The sequence below is a fragment of the Equus asinus genome, chromosome 4 (genome assembly GCF_041296235.1).
Source record: "Equus asinus isolate D_3611 breed Donkey chromosome 4, EquAss-T2T_v2, whole genome shotgun sequence".
NCBI classification, from domain to species: Eukaryota; Metazoa; Chordata; class Mammalia; order Perissodactyla; family Equidae; genus Equus; species Equus asinus.
Genome location: NC_091793.1, coordinates 71,433,740 through 71,449,183, shown reverse-complemented (window position 1 = coordinate 71,449,183; position 15,444 = coordinate 71,433,740).

The following is a 15,444-nucleotide window of genomic DNA, read 5'->3' as shown; positions in this document are numbered from 1 at the left end:
TGCCCACGAAGCCGGCCCTGGTCCAATGGAATCAGACAGAGTTTGGCCGCCCCGGTGAAGAGCCAGGTGTCACCCACTGAGTGTCCTCAGTGCGGAGGCTCCTGTACCTCATGCTCTAGGGGGGCCTGGACGATGGGGAGCTCTGCCCGTAGGGACCTGTGGCTGACCCAGAGAGCAGCCAAGTCAAGAACCATTCCCTGTCCCATGCTCGCTAGCAGTTGCCCAGGCCCTGGGAAAGAAACACAATTGGCCAAAGCCATGATGGGACTCCCATCCCAGCGTCCCTTGAGCTGGAAGAGGCCTTGTGTTCTCCTGGGGTTTATGGGAGCGATTTCACCTTCTCGGATCTTTATAACCCCTCTTTATGCTGCTATGAGTTTCTCTGGTGCCTTCTGCTTTGCCTCACATGTGGACACAGGGTGGCTCCTCCCTTCTCCAAACTCACACTGGGCTTGAGTGGCCAACAACCCTCCTGATCTGAAGGCATTGATAGTGTAGGAAAGGGCAATCTTAACCTTGATGTTAGGGAAAATGCCATGACTTCTGCATCACTCACTGGAACACTCACTCTTGACACCTTCAGCTCCCACATACGTAATCTGACTTGGCAGAGGCTGCCATGCTGTGAGGACGTCCAAGCTCACTTACATGGCCAGACCCCACAAGAGGCCCTGAGACAACATGAAACAAATGGCTGGCTACTACCCACTGTCGGTTCCCTGTTCATCCAGCCATCTTACTACAACCACATGAGCGTCCCCCAGCCAGAAACACCCAAATTCCTCACCAAGGAACAAAACACAATGAATGGTAAACCTCGCAGCTCCTTGCATTGGGCTAGGAGCTCCCCTGCTGGCCAGAGGGACACAGGTTTTGCAGACTTAAACAATTTTGGGGAGCCTCTTTAAAGCAGAAAATGTAAAATTACTCATCCAATATTAGGTTTGAAAGTTAATAGCTATCTAGAAGAGACCCATGCAAGAAAGAGCCTTGAAGCATAAGTTCATGAGCTTCCTTGCAAATACATCTCTGCTGCCAACCATGCACCATCTCGGCTCTGAGCCAGCCATCTTTCAACTGTAGCATTCTAGTCCCTCAAAGGCGGAATGTGAGCAGGAGCGGGGATGGTCAGGGAGTGACTCTTGACAAAGAGAGCTAGGTCACCACCATACAAGCAGCAGCCAGGATGAAGGGTCAGATCTTGGCCTGGAAGGTGACACATGGCCACAGGAATGTGGCAGACTCTGGTTCCTGTGCCACAAGGGCAGACAGGACCAGAAGCCAGGCTGACTTTGATTGATGGACAGGGTGTTCCTTCTATCCCCTGATGAGAGATGGGCATGACCCACAGTGCTAAGATTGGGCTGGTCCTCATGTGGGCCTGGCTTTGAAGATGAGAGGCCTTTGAGGGCCAGAAGGTCAGCTGGCCATTGCAGGTCTCCTTCGCCGCTTCTCTAATCTCTTGCCTTTTCTTTCTTTCTTTTTTTTTTTTTTGAGGAAGATTAGCCCTGAGCTAACATCCGCTGCCAATCCTGCTCTTTTTGCTGTGGAAGACTGGCCCTGAGCTAACATCCATGCCCATCTTTCTCTACTTTATATGTGGGACGCCTGCCACAGCATGGCCTTCTCAGTGGTGCCATGTCCACACCCGGGATCCAAACCGACGAACCCCGGGGCTGCCGAAGCGGAATGTGCGCACGTCACTGCTGTGCCACCAGGCCAGCCCCCTCTCTTGCCCTTTCTTGATGTTTCTCTGATTCTTTTCCTTAATTGCCCCTCTCATATTAGGCAAGGAACGGACACGCTTTCTGTCTGTGCAACAATTGTTTAGAGTTTGGAGCACAAGCCTGTAACCTGGGCTTAAATAGATTTAGGCTCCCCTGGAAGAATACATCAGACCAGCACACGTGTCTCAATCCGACTAGAGGGTACACTGCTATTTTGGGTTCTGCACCCAATTCCGATGTGTGGAAGGGGGTTTTAACACATCCAAAGCTATTCTCCAACACCAGCTGTATTCTACAATTCGACTCAATTCTGGCACCATCTACTGTTAGAGAGAAAACCACAAGCCCAAAATGACGTCACTTGTGCTAAAGCCCATGACACCAAACCTAGATTTCATGCTTAACCTAATTTCAATTCCGACCTTTCCCAGAGGTTTCATCTTAATCAACCAGCCTGGAATTTTTTGGTCGGCATCCGTGAGGTGATCTGTCACGTGGCCCTCTCTGTCTCCTGAGGAAGAAGAGGCCATCAGAATGAGAAAACCCTCGCTGGTTCCTTTCCCCCCCGGAAGAAGATGTGTTGGCCTAAAATAATCCTTTTCTTTTCTTCTGCTAATAGCTTCCTCGCCCCACTCTTCTTCCCATAAAAACCTTCCATTCTGCACAACTCCTCAGAGCATCTCTCTCGTTGCTACAAGGGATGCTGCCCAATAATAAAGCCAATTCGATCTTCAAAGTTACTCGGTCGAATTTTGTTTTTTAATGCTACCCAGAGATAGACAATTTGTTTGGAAGGATTATCAAAAAAAAAAGAAAAAAAAAAGAAAGAAAGGAAAAAGTGATCTTTTCTCTAAAGGGAATTTTGTCCCCTCCCTAGCATGCAGAGATGGCACAGGTCTAAAATTTGCACTCCTCCTTGGTCTTGCTGCATTTGGACCCCCCACGTCTGGGGCAGAGCATACAAACCACTGCCCTTTGTTCCTCCACCAAGGGACACATGAGACATCCTGCCTCTGTAGGTCCCAGCGTCACTGTCACCACAGTCAGCAGCCGTGAGAAGGTGGCAAGGGGAGAGGTGTGCTCCTGCCATAGGGCCTCCAGCCACATCACTGCGTAAACCAACGTCCTTCTGATTTGAAAACAGAGGACCAGAACCACTGGGTACAATTGAAACAACTGTCCCAGCTCAGGACAGAGCGAGAGAGCTTAGCATTCGGGGTGGGGAGTGGACAAAAGGACATACAGTTACCACGGTCAGTTGGTACAGCCCCATCCACAGGGAAGCTTGAAGGCAGTAAACTCTCTAGGGAACCCCCAGCTTCCTCCTTTGGGGCCTTTCTCTCCACTTAAGTTTCAACTCCCACAGCGAACCCTGCGCTCAGGAAAGGAACTGGTCAGCCGGCTGGGACTGGATCTAGGAACTCACGTGATGTTCTGCTGTCCCGCCTGCGGGTCCCCCTGTGCACTGGCCTTGTTCCTTCCAGCTGTGGACTGGCTTCCTTAAGTGGGAGGAGGGCCAAGACCACAGACAGCCCTTGCCCCACCAGGGGAGACCCCAGAGGAAGAGGGACTTCCACAGTGTACATATAAAATGTCCCAGGCCTGTTCTGTTTGGGTTATGTGCCCACCCCTCAGGCCATCACTGCCATAGCCAGGGAGCATGGGACTCTGAGATTGTGGCTCCATTGGGATCAAGTGACATGGGCAGTGGGAGAGAGCCAGTCTCCCCCCAGAGAAGTGGGCAGTGTTAGCAGAAGGTGTGTGCTCCTGGGAGGTCGCGGGTGCCAGGCGGGGAGTGGAACGTTGATCCTTTGACTGCAATCTCCGGCAGAGGCCAGCAGAGGGAGGTGGTGTGATATGCTGGCATTTGGGGGTCCTCCTCGCACAGACAAAACTTGGGAAGCCAACTTTATTCCTAGCTGGGCCAGTTCTGTTGGTGGTGACCCGGGGTGAGTGGCAAGGGAGGGAAGAGTGACAGAACTCTTCCTGCCCCCAGCACCGCCCAGCCCAGCCAGCCAGACTGCGCAGGTGGGGAGCAGGCGGGCTGAGAGCCATGGACCCACCGTTCTCTGGCCCCTTCCAGCCTCACTGACATTGTCCCCGGAGAGACACACTTCCTGGTTCTCTGCTCCCCATGGGCATTCTGGAAAGTGTCTAGAAAATATCTGCAGTAAATTTTTGAGGCTCTTTAAATGAACACAGGCCTTCTCAGAGCACCCAGGATTTGAACAGTGAGCCCAGGGTGTGGATGTCATGCCGAGGTTCAGAGTACTGACCCTGCAGAGAGGCTGGGATTCAAACCCCTGAACTACCATGACTGTGTGTGCTTAGTTCGGTTGCTTAACCTCTCTGTACTTCTCTTTCCTCCCTCTAGAATGTAAATAATAGTAGTACCTCCCTAAAAAGGTTGATATGAGGAATAAATGAAAGGATACATTCTAGCATGCTTGTCACAGATCTGGTACAGAATAAGCACTCGAAAAATAGTACTATATTCTTATGCCCCCTAACACAAACCCACACATTAATACCCTATTTATCTGTCTGCACATGAATCAGCCCTCCGAATATGTGTGGGTGGCCCCTTCAGGCACCAACACGCCTTCAGTAATGGACAGGAACCTAAGTACCAGGCTCCCTGCCTTCTTAAGCAAGTGTGAACTAACTTTTCCTATGACTTGAGGTCCTGGGGGGCATCATTCAGAGCAACAAGTTAATTCAGTAGTGACTTCAGGGACTCGACTGCTAAGGAACTCTTGGAGGGCTTATTTCTTGGTTCTTCCCTGTGTTCGAGACGAGTGAAGTTGCCAAGTCAATGACATGTGGATGAATGAGGATCCCTCTGCCTCTGGTGATGTCCGTGTGAACACAGGCCGTACAGATCCACAAGCACACACGCAGGGGCAGCCCTGGGCTACACCGTCCCCTCTCTGCAGAGCCATCTGCACCCTCTGCTTCTGAGCCCACCTTGCTCTATGAGCAGTTGTAAGCAAACAAAACTCCAAGGTCAAAACATCTGCTGTGAACCCAGAAGAGCGGAAGAGCGTGGGGCGGGAAACCAAGGAGGGCAGAAAGCCTTTAGGACAGAGGTTTTCAACCTCAAGTGCACATTAAAACCACTGGGGGGCTTTAAAAACACCCGCCCACACCCTGCCCCACAGAGAGACTGATGGACTGCTCTGGGGTGGGGCCTGGCCTTGGGCGTGTTTGTTTTTTCAAAGATTTTATTTTTTCCTTTTTCTCGCCAAAGCCCCCCGGTTCATAGTTGTATATTCTTAGTTGTGGCATGTGGGACGCTGCCTCAGCGTGGTTTGATGAGCAGTGCCATGTCTGTGCCCAGGATTCGAACCAACGAAACACTGGGCCGCCTGCAGCGGAGCGCATGAACTTAACCACTCGGCCACGGGGCTGGTCCCTTGGGTGTTTTTTTAAAACCTCCCCAGGTGATTCTAGTGTGTGGTTAGGGTTGGCAGTCCTGGGTTAGGATCTGGCCTCAGCCTGTAGTTTCCTGTGGTCTCACTCTACTTGTCTACACTGCCCGATCGTCTATGAAAGGCAGGTCTGTTTGTAAACCGGGACCTTCATGTTAAAAGTTGACTTCCGTGAGGGAAGTAAATCAGTCATTTACAACTTAATGTTAATGAGCTCCTCACACCCAGCTGAGTTCCAGGTCAACGAATAAAGAGAAGTTAGAGAATGTTGGGGAGGGTATGCCCCAGCCACAACTCTAGAAGCTAAGGCAGTGTAGTCAACTGGTCAGCTCCAACCATTAAGTCCAAAGGTCCATCCATTGAACAGCCAAGATTGGGGACCACTGTCTAGGAGGAGAAAGTCACCAGAAAGCAGACTGGTCAAGAAAGGAGATGGGGGGCCGGCCAGGCGGCATAGTGGTTAAGTTGGCGTGCTCTGTTCTGGGCTTCGTGGGTTTGGATCCTGGGCACGGACCTACACACCGCTCATCAGACGAAGCTGTGGCGGCATCCCATATACAAAATAGAGGAAGGTTGGCACAGAGGTTAACTCAGGGACACTCTTCCTCAAGCAAATAGAGAAAGATTGGCAATAGATGTTAGCTCAGGGCCAATCTTCCTCACAAAAAATAAGTAAATAAATAAAAATAAAAAAACAAAAAGAAAGGAGATGGGAAGATATTGTTGGGGAGGAAGGACTGGTCCTCTACTTTCTTAGGTTAAGTATTTGGGGGCCTGCAAATTAAACTGACAAAAGACTGATTAGCAAGAGAAAAGACAGATTTTGATCATGAACATATGGGAGTTCACAAAAAAATGTGACTCAAGAAAGTGATTGGAATTTGGGGCTTATATACCATCTTAATAGAGGAAGGGGAGGGGGAGGGGACAGCTGTGGAAAAACAAATGACTTTTTGGAAAGATAAAGGGCCCTTAGGAGAACAGCTGGGAGAGATGATAGTCTTATGACAGCGTCTGTTCAGGTTTGACTTCTAGTCTCTGGTGATAAGTTCCCTGGTTGCTCCTGGGGAGGAGATTTATGACAGCTGACTTTGAAGAGTAGTAGAATATGCCAGCCCAAAACATGCCCCTTTGGCATAAGCATTATTTTGAGCTGAAGGCAACTGAGAAGAAGCAGATACAAGAGAAGCTCTCTGCCCTCACTCTGTAGGCCTAAGAGCAGGACACAAATCTGTAAAGGCGTGCCCCCTCCCCTCTCTATCAGGAAGCACAAAACTTAATCACAGCAGACACCCCTAGACCCTTAGGCCCCAGAGGAACCCACATCACAAACCTCACTCACTAGCCCATTCCTTCCAATGGTTTCCCCTGAAGGCTCATCTTCCCACAACTTGCCACCCTAGAAAGTCAGTCTTGTTACTTTGTCATGTCACTTTTCTGAAAATGTATTGTTCCTTTATTAAGACGCTGTATAAAGCCAAGTCTAACCAGGCCTCTTGAGTTACTCTTCTCCGAGAGCTCCTGTGCGTAAGTGCAATGCACACACTAACAAACTTCTCTCCGTTTTTCTCTTGTCAATCTGTCTTTGTCAGTCTTATTTACAGGGCCCCAGCCAATGAACCAAAGATGGATAGAGGAGAAACAGCTTCTCCTCCCCTACCAGTTCTTTTGGGAGGCTCTGTTTTTAAGCAGATAAAGGAGTTCAAGAGAAAAAAAATCTGTTCTCAAATGCCTTCGGCTCGAAATAATTTTTATGTCCCAGTGGCGTGTTTTGGATCCCTTTAATATGAAACCCTTCACTGACTGAGCCCTGAGCCTGTGCTCAGGGAGAATGATGGAAACTTTCTTCTTCCCCCCACATGCCACAGAATCTTCCAGGTTGGCAGCCATGGGGCCGTCATACAGCTGTGATGGGCCAAGCCTGTTGGCCTTGCCACTATGTATAACGACTTCTAGAAGAGGCACACCCAAGTCAAAGCAAGAAACTCCCAAAAGAAAGTTTGAAAAAAATAAATGAAAAAGAAAGCTTGGAACATACTACATCCATGATTAGGAAAGACTTTATACCTACAAATAAATATGCAGATACGTAATATACACCTATATCATACTTTACACTCAGAGTTTGGAAGCTGGAGTTTGGGGGCCCTCTGCATGGTAGGTGTGCTTGGCCCTGCCAGCCCCATGCAGCACACCAGCAGGTCTTCAGACTGAGAAAGATCGAGAACGACAGCTTCTTTGATAATCAGAGTCCATAGTTTAGGCCAGTGGTTCCCAGTTTACGGGAGGCAGAACCGAAGGGGCATTTTGCAGGGAGTCTAGGAATCCACGTGCAAACGTGTGTTTTTCTCAGTCTAGAAACTATCATGTGGGATTTGGAAAATTTTTTGAAGTTATAAAAATGTCCTATTTTGTATCCACCAAAATAGCAAATGTTAGCAAGGAGGATAAAATGAAATGTTGGCAAGGATGTGGGGAGAGGGGAACTCCACTGCCCCTGCTGGTGCTGGTGTACACCGAGGGGCCGTAGGCACATGTAACAAATTCAAGTGTATACATATGCCCCATGGCCCAGCATCTGGGCACAGTATGTGCATTTGCTGTGTTGTTTGAGAACATTCAATTCTGTCAGACAAAAGGAAAGGACGAAACTCAGAAAGTATGTTAAATACAGACACATAAGATATATCAGACAGATCAAGAGAACATACTGTGAGGGGGCCAGCCTGGTGGCTGTGTGGTTAAGTTCACGTGCTCTGCTTTAGTGGCCTGGGGTTCACAGGTTCAGATCCCGGGCATGGACCTACACACTACTCATCAAGTGATGCCATGGTGGCATCCCACATACAAAATAGAGGAAGATTAGGAACAGATGTTAGCTCAGGGCCAATCTTACTCACCACAAAAAAGAGAACATAAGGGCCGCTCAGTGGCGCAGTGGTTAAGTGTGCACGCTCTGCTTCAGCAGCCCAGGGTTCACCAGTTTGAATCCCGGGTGCGGACATGGCACTGCTTGGCAAGCCATGCTGTGGCAGGCATCCCACATATACAGTGGAGGACAATGGGCACGGATGTTAGCTCAGGGCCAGGCTTCCTCAGCAAAAAGAAGAGGATTGGCAGTAGTTAGCTCAGGGCTAATCTTTCTCAAAAAAAAAAAAAAAAACCATACTGTGTGATGATAGATAGAAAGGGACAGAAGGACCAGAAGATGCTAACTATTCCCAATCCATTAAATTTTCATGAGGCACAAACTATAAAACACTAGGTATACACAAGGCATACAAGACACCTAATCTTCACGATCTTAATGCGGCTATCCATTGATGACACCCATTCTGCCCCAGAGGTCCTCTGCCAGATCAAGCCCAGGGCTGTCTATCAGACTAATTGGTGAGTTACAGCTGTGGCCACGCCTACAAGTCCTTCACTCCAATAGAGCAAGGGTGCGTGTTTGCCCTGGGGCAACTTCTCTCTGCTGGACCCCTTGCTCCAACCTCAGCTGCAGCACTTATAACTCCCTTCAATAGAAAAGGCTAATATCAGAGAGAGAGGCAAGGCAGGTGAGGGCCACACGCCCAGGATTCAGTGGTACACACCTCGCAGCCCTCTTGCACTCCAGCCTAGGTGTGAATCTGCTCCATCTCGCCCTGTCTTCCCACCATGTACTTTAAATTGATTTAATAATCCAGGGATTTCAGGCATCTTCATCTGGTCTTTGAGCCTTCCTGTTTTGTGCCCAGTAGATCCATCCGCTTGCTGGTGGACTTGGGGCTTCGGGAGCATACAGGTAACTCCCCGCACGACAGAACATGGGTCAAGTGATCCATCAGGGTGGTTGGTGGTGGGAACTCTGAAGTGACCTATTGTTCACCACTAAGACGAACAAATATAATGCAGAGGATGAACAGGAGAGCAATCTGCAGTGAGAAGCATTGAACCAGACCTTTCAAACATTTCTTACTGGGACCCACAGTAAGAAATACTGTTCACATTGTAACCTGTGTCTGTTTGTCTGCCTATTTTTGAAAAAAAATTCACGAAACCATATTTACCCTAATTACATTTGAGGCACTCCAATATTTTCTATTGTATTCTAGTCATTTCTTCTAAGTGCTGCTTATGCCCCTACCCAACTTGTTTTGCCAGCCACTAGTGGGATCTAACCTATTATTTATAAAACACTGAATTAGATCTATATGTACATCAACAGGGGTGGTCTAAAATCATGCTGTTGGCTGAGAAAAGCAGGAAACAGAACAAGGTTTACAGCACAATGCTGCTTAGGAGAGCAAAAACCACACACGCACACACAGATACACACAGTTAAGGTTATATATCAAACACATTAGAGGGGGTGCCACTCGGGGAATGAAAAAAGGAAAATAAACTCCAGCAGGATCTTGAAAGCAAGGATCATGCCCATGTGCCACGATCTGAGCAGAATGCTTGACTGGGCTCCCAACCAGGGTCTGACGGAAGACAAAGACAGGTTGGCATGGGTCTCTTACTGGAAAAGTTTGAGAATCACGTAAATATCCAGAAAATACACGGGAGCTGGAGAATGCTGCATGTAAAATTCTTGACATGTATTAATAAAGTCAGTTGATAAGGGTCAGAGACAAAATATCCAGGGCAAAGTTGGAAGAGGAGGAAGGGTTTCCCCTCCCCTCATCGACAAGGTGATACCAGGTGAGAAGGAGGCTGCTGGCTTGGAAGCGCCCAAAGAGGAGAGGCTGGTCAGTGCTCCCCCGTGTGCCTCAGGGGAGGGGGCTCTCTGCCCCTGCCTCTCCACCAGCCCTTTCTTGCCCACAGTCTCTGCTGCCCAGGAGGCCTTGTTTTATACCATGTGACCCTGTCCCCGGCCCTTGGTCACAGCTTTTCTGGACCCAGAGAAACCAGCACTCTGGAGTCTGCTTCGCTTCAAACTGAGCAGCCAGTCTGACTGTCCTGGACTAAGGAGATGCTCTCCCAGGAACCTGAACGGGAAGGGAGAGATCACTGCCACAGGGGTGAGGGCTGCAGCAGAAAGGTCGCGAGTCTGGGCAGAAGAGACCAGAGTGGGTCTGGAGCAGGCCAGTGTTGTGGGGAACAAAGACGGGGGCCAGTGGGGGAAGGAGTGGTGGTAGAGTGGAAAGCTGCAGACCCTGACATCTGGCTGTTTCCTTTATGGGCACGTACAGGGCTGGGCTGACAAATTGAAATCCTCCCCAGGCTAGGCAGGTGGCACAGAGCAGGGCACCAGCCAGGGTAAGGGCAGTGGGCCCGCAGAGCACAATCCGTCTAAAGTGGCCATGGTTCCCATGTAGAAAAAGCACCCTCAGGCTTCCAAATTGTCTCATTTTCAAGAAAAGCCAGAAATCCAGAATTTCATCTAAAACCTCCCAATTTTCAAACTGACAACATTTTTTGCTTTTAATTAAAAGCACTTTGTGGACAAAACAAAATGTGTCTACAGACCGAAGATGGTAAGCGGCCAGCACGCAGCAGTCCCCACCCCGCCCCACCCGGAGACCATCCTCCCGCCAGTGAATTCCCTAGAGATCCCAGGCTCCTTTATGGCTCCTCCAAATCCTTTGACCCCGCCTGCTTTCGCTGTAAACATCAAATCTAATAAACTGGGTGACGCGGTATTTCCTGGGCTTCCCCAGAGCTTAGGCAAAGCCTCGTCTAAACCATTTAACTTCTCTTGTCATCCTTCTGTGCTCACCAGCCAATTCCTGGGGCCTAATTCTGCTTCCTGGGCCCTTTGATCCCGGCAGGGTGCCCTGATTAGGAAAGAACACAACCCATTTCTGGAAGGGACGGGTTGGGAGTCTGCTCTATACAACTGCCCAGGAGTTTTGGTTATGGGGGGCCTGTCCCCAAGAGACTGCGTGTCTCAGAGTGTGCTGACAAGTCCAGTGTCCAAGCCTGCAAAGTCGGTGCAAGAAATCTTGCAGGTACAGGGTCCACCTGGAAATCTGTAGGTCCTGGTGCCCTGGGGGGCTCCCATCTCAAAGAAGGACTTGACTTGAGAAAGTGGAGGCCCTACAGAAAGGCCACCCTCAGAAGTCCCATCTACATCCCTCCCCATCACCTTCAAAGACCACAAGGGGGCAGGTCGTTTTGATATAGAGAGCCACTCAGGAAGTTCTTCCTTCATTCATTCATCGCTTCAACCCAGCCAGTTCCCCTCCACTTCTCCCCCACTCCCCCCCCCCCCCCCCCCCCCGTGAGAAACTGGCGCCTTCGGGCTCGCTGAAGCTGGCGCCTGCCCTTTCTTCAGAGGCAGGGTAAACATCACACCTGAGGCCCGCCCAGAGGGAAGGCACCAAGGAGGCAAGCCACAGGACAGGGCGGGGGAGCCCCTTGGCCCCCAGCCACACTAGAATGCAGTAAACAAGGTCTGTGTTGCAATCCAGTGCCTGCGAGGAGGTTGGAATGCAGTGCTGGAGCTCAAGGCAGAGAAGGCAGAGGGCAGGAGGGGGCCTGGTGGGGAGGGCAATGGGACTTGCCTGGAACCAGGACACCAGGGGAGAGGGCTGGGAGGAGAGGAAGACCTGGTGGTGAAGGCAGGGCAGAGGAGAGAAGTAGGGGGAGGTAGAGGCAACAGGGCTGGAGCCACGCTCTCTCCAAGACCACAAGGCAGGCAAGAGTTGGCAGGTCAGAAGTGCAGGCACAGGGCAGGCAGGGTTAGTCATCAGCTTTGAAACTGCCCAGGGAGCCTCAAGTGGCAGCTCCTGGCAGACTCCCCGTTCTTCCCTCTCCCTGTTCTTGCCCTTTAGACCAGGAGTCCTTGCCCCCTACCCCCAACTCCTCAAAGGAGAAATCTCCGGGGCAGGGCTCTCTCTCTTCAGATCAAAGCTTCCTAAAGGCAGAGATGGAGCTGGCACCTCACGCACGCGGCCTCATGTGACACCAAGAGGGATGTGTTTCCCCATGTGACAGAAAACTGAGGCTCACAGAGGGGAAGAAATTGGTCCAGAATGCAGCTGAAGCCTGGGCACGAGTTTAAAAACTGTATTGACCAGTCCCTACTCTTGGCAGAGGAGGCAGAGGGCAGGAGGGGGCCTGGTGGGGAGGGCAACGGGACTGGCCTGGAACCTACTCTTGGGACTGGGCATGAGCAACAAAAGAGACACCGTCCCAGCTCTCAGGGAGTGTACGGTATTTTAGAGAGGGAAACAGAAAACCCTGGAAACTGACAGGTAGGGAAGTTCAGCTCATGATCAAGAAAATATATGGGGCCGGCCCCGTGCTGTAGTGGTTGGGTCCGGCACGTTCTGCTTCAGCAGCCCAGGTTTGGCCTGGGTTTGTGGGTCCGTTTCCCAGATTTGGACCTATACCACTTGTCAAGCCATGCTGTGACAACAACCCACATATAAAATAGAGGCAGATTGGCACAGATGTTAGTTCAGGGCTAATCTTCCTCAAGCAAAAAAAAAAGAGGAAGATTGGTAATGGATGTTAGCTCAGAGCAAATCTTCCTTACCAAAAGGAAAATACAAAGGTAATAGGGGCAGGTGTGTGTTGGGGGGTGCTCCTGTGTCTGGGGGAGTTAAGGGAGGGCCCTGCAGAGGTGGTAGCCTGCTCAGCAGACACCCAGGGGAAGGCCTGCCACACAGAGAGAATAGGGAGCGAAGAAGCTCTGAGATGGCACGGAGCTTCCTGCCCAGGCCCCAGTGGGGAAGTGGAGCTGGAGCCGAGGACGGAGGGATGGGCAGAGGCCAGATAACTCCAGCCTCACGAGCTGTGGGAAAGGGGATGGGAAGCTGCACGAGGGCAGAGGTGACAAAAGCGGAGGCAGGGGTGCCAGGCAGGACGCTGTTCCACAGGCATCCGCTTTAGAGATGATGGGGCCAGGAGTGGGGGAGAGGAGACGGGGGGGACCATGGGGGGGAACAGAGACAGAGGACGTGGGCCTGACTGGGGAGGCCAGTGAGCGAGCGGAAGTGAAGCAGATGCAGATTTTGACCCTAAAACCCAAGTCCTTTCCTACTGACAGAGACTTTGTCTTTTTCTTCTTTGTCCTCATTGGCCAGGACCGTGGTGGGTACACAGGAGATATTCAGTCAGCTCCTTCATGTAGTCAGGGACTATTTATCATGTGCCTGGCTCCCCCGGGACATACCAGCGAACACAGCAAAGTCCTTGTCCTCTTGGAACTTACACTACAGAGGGAGAGGGGACAAGGGTGTGTGTGGTGACAAGGGAGGAAGGGAAAAGAGAATGGGGTGTGTTGTTTTAGGTGTGGTGGTCATAGTAGACGTCTCAGATAAGGTGACATCTGAGCCCAGACCTCAGAGGAGTGAGATGGTGAGTCTTAGACGTGACTAAGTACATTTCAGACAGAGGAAGCAGCAAGCACAAAGGCCCAGAGGTGGGAGAGCGCTTGCTGACTGACTAGTTGATCTGGTACTTATTGATTCTGCAATCAGTACCTGTGTCCCCGCCCTGGAACTCTCTAAGCACAATGCCTGGTCAGATAAAAGTGGTTGGAGGGGTGGAGTGGGGGCCATTGCTCTTTCCCCACTCGGCCAGGCCTAGAAGTAGGGATGGGGGAGGGGCGGGGGTTGACTCTGTCACACTGTCTGGAGAAAAGGCAGAGAAAGTCAAGGAGTAGGGTGGGTTTTGTCCTGTCCCAGAGGTCGCCACTCATCCCCATGCTGTGTCTGGTTTGAACTCCTGGGGGTCCCACCCCCGCCTCTGTCCCAGCCATGGCCCCCACGGCGCTGGGACCCTGCCGCTCCAGTCATCTGGCGAGTCATTTGCCTCGCTCCGTATCTCACCAGGGGTTGGGGGTACCCTAGGGAGTGCTATGGTGCTGCCACACCCCACTCTGCCCCAAGCCCTGGGCAGTGAGGAGGTACCTGGGAGACTTGGGATCCTAGGATGCAGAGGGCCAGCCGTGGTGACCAGCTCAGAGACTTGATGCCTGGTCCTCAGCACAAACTCCACCCAGACTCCCTGTTACGTCCCGGGCCTCTTATGACCATAAAATGATCGGAACCGGACAAGGCATGCTTCCTCCTGATTACTCCTAAGTCATTTCTGCTTCTCTGGCTATCTTGCTGACAAGACATGTTGCTCTAAATTCCACTGATTCAAGTCTTTCAATTCTTACTGAGAAAGCATAACAGGCATCGTCTTCCCAAACACGCCTGACCACACATGAATCTCCAAAGGCATCAGGAGGCACACAGTGGGCAAGGATTTCCCAGCCTCACGGTTCCGATTTGAATTCCAGGCACTCCTCTCCTGCTTACCGAAATGCTGCAGGCCCCAGGAACCCAGGTCCCTCCCACAGAGCATTCTAGGGCTCTGTACAGGGACCCCCAACACAGCCAGGTCTTCCTGCCCTGTGTGAGCCCCTCCTCCAGAGCCCAGGGCTGTGGAGGGAGGAGAACCTGGCTTCTGGGACCCTCGAGTGCGGAGAATGCAGGTGCAGGCCATGGAGGCAAGGCCCCGGCAGAGAGGGGCTGACCTGCCCCGGCCTGGCCAGCTGCCCTTTGTCTTGGCTCAGCGGTTCTCAAAGCAGGGCCCCAGACCAGCAGCAGCAACACCTGGTTGGAAATGCACGTGGTGGGGTCTCACCCTTGACCTACTCAGCCAGAAATGCTAAAGTGGGCCCAGCAATCTGTGTTTTAACAAGCTCTCCAGGTGATTCCGAGGCAGAATGGTGGCAAGAAATCAGACCCAGACTGGGAAGTCCAGTCCTGGCTCTCCGTTGGACTCCAGATGTGGGAGGCTGGGGGTAAGGCCCTCCCTAGCTGAGCCCAGGACTGGGATAAAGCACTTCACAAGGTCTCTCTGGCAGTGATGGAATCAGATGAACATCTAATAGATGCTGGGACAGCTGTGACTGTCCCCTTTCCTCACATGGCTCTCGGGGGAAAGAGGTAAGCGCGGTCGTTTTAAACGTCCTTGGGTTAAGTCAAGGGGAGCTGCCCGCCTGCCTGAAGGAGCCAAAAACTTAGTGTAGTTCCGGAGAAAGGTCTCCCTTTACCTCAAGCAGGAACGCCCCCTCCCTACCCAGCACACACTTCCCTGTAACTGGGGAGGGACGGGGTCCTAGTTGGAATTTGCTGCCCTGGGAACCCCCCCTCCCACTCCCACCCCTTTTTGTGGTGGGGACTCTGCCTGCCTCCTCCAAGAACTCAGGCCTCATCAAAGTCGAGGAAGAACAGTGACTTTTGTTTTGTCCTATTTGCCTATTTGAGGGTCCCTGAGGAGCCCAGGAGGGAAGCAGGTTTGCACATCCCCCTGGGGTGGAGACACAAGCAGGATTGCCCCCGAAAATTCCACTC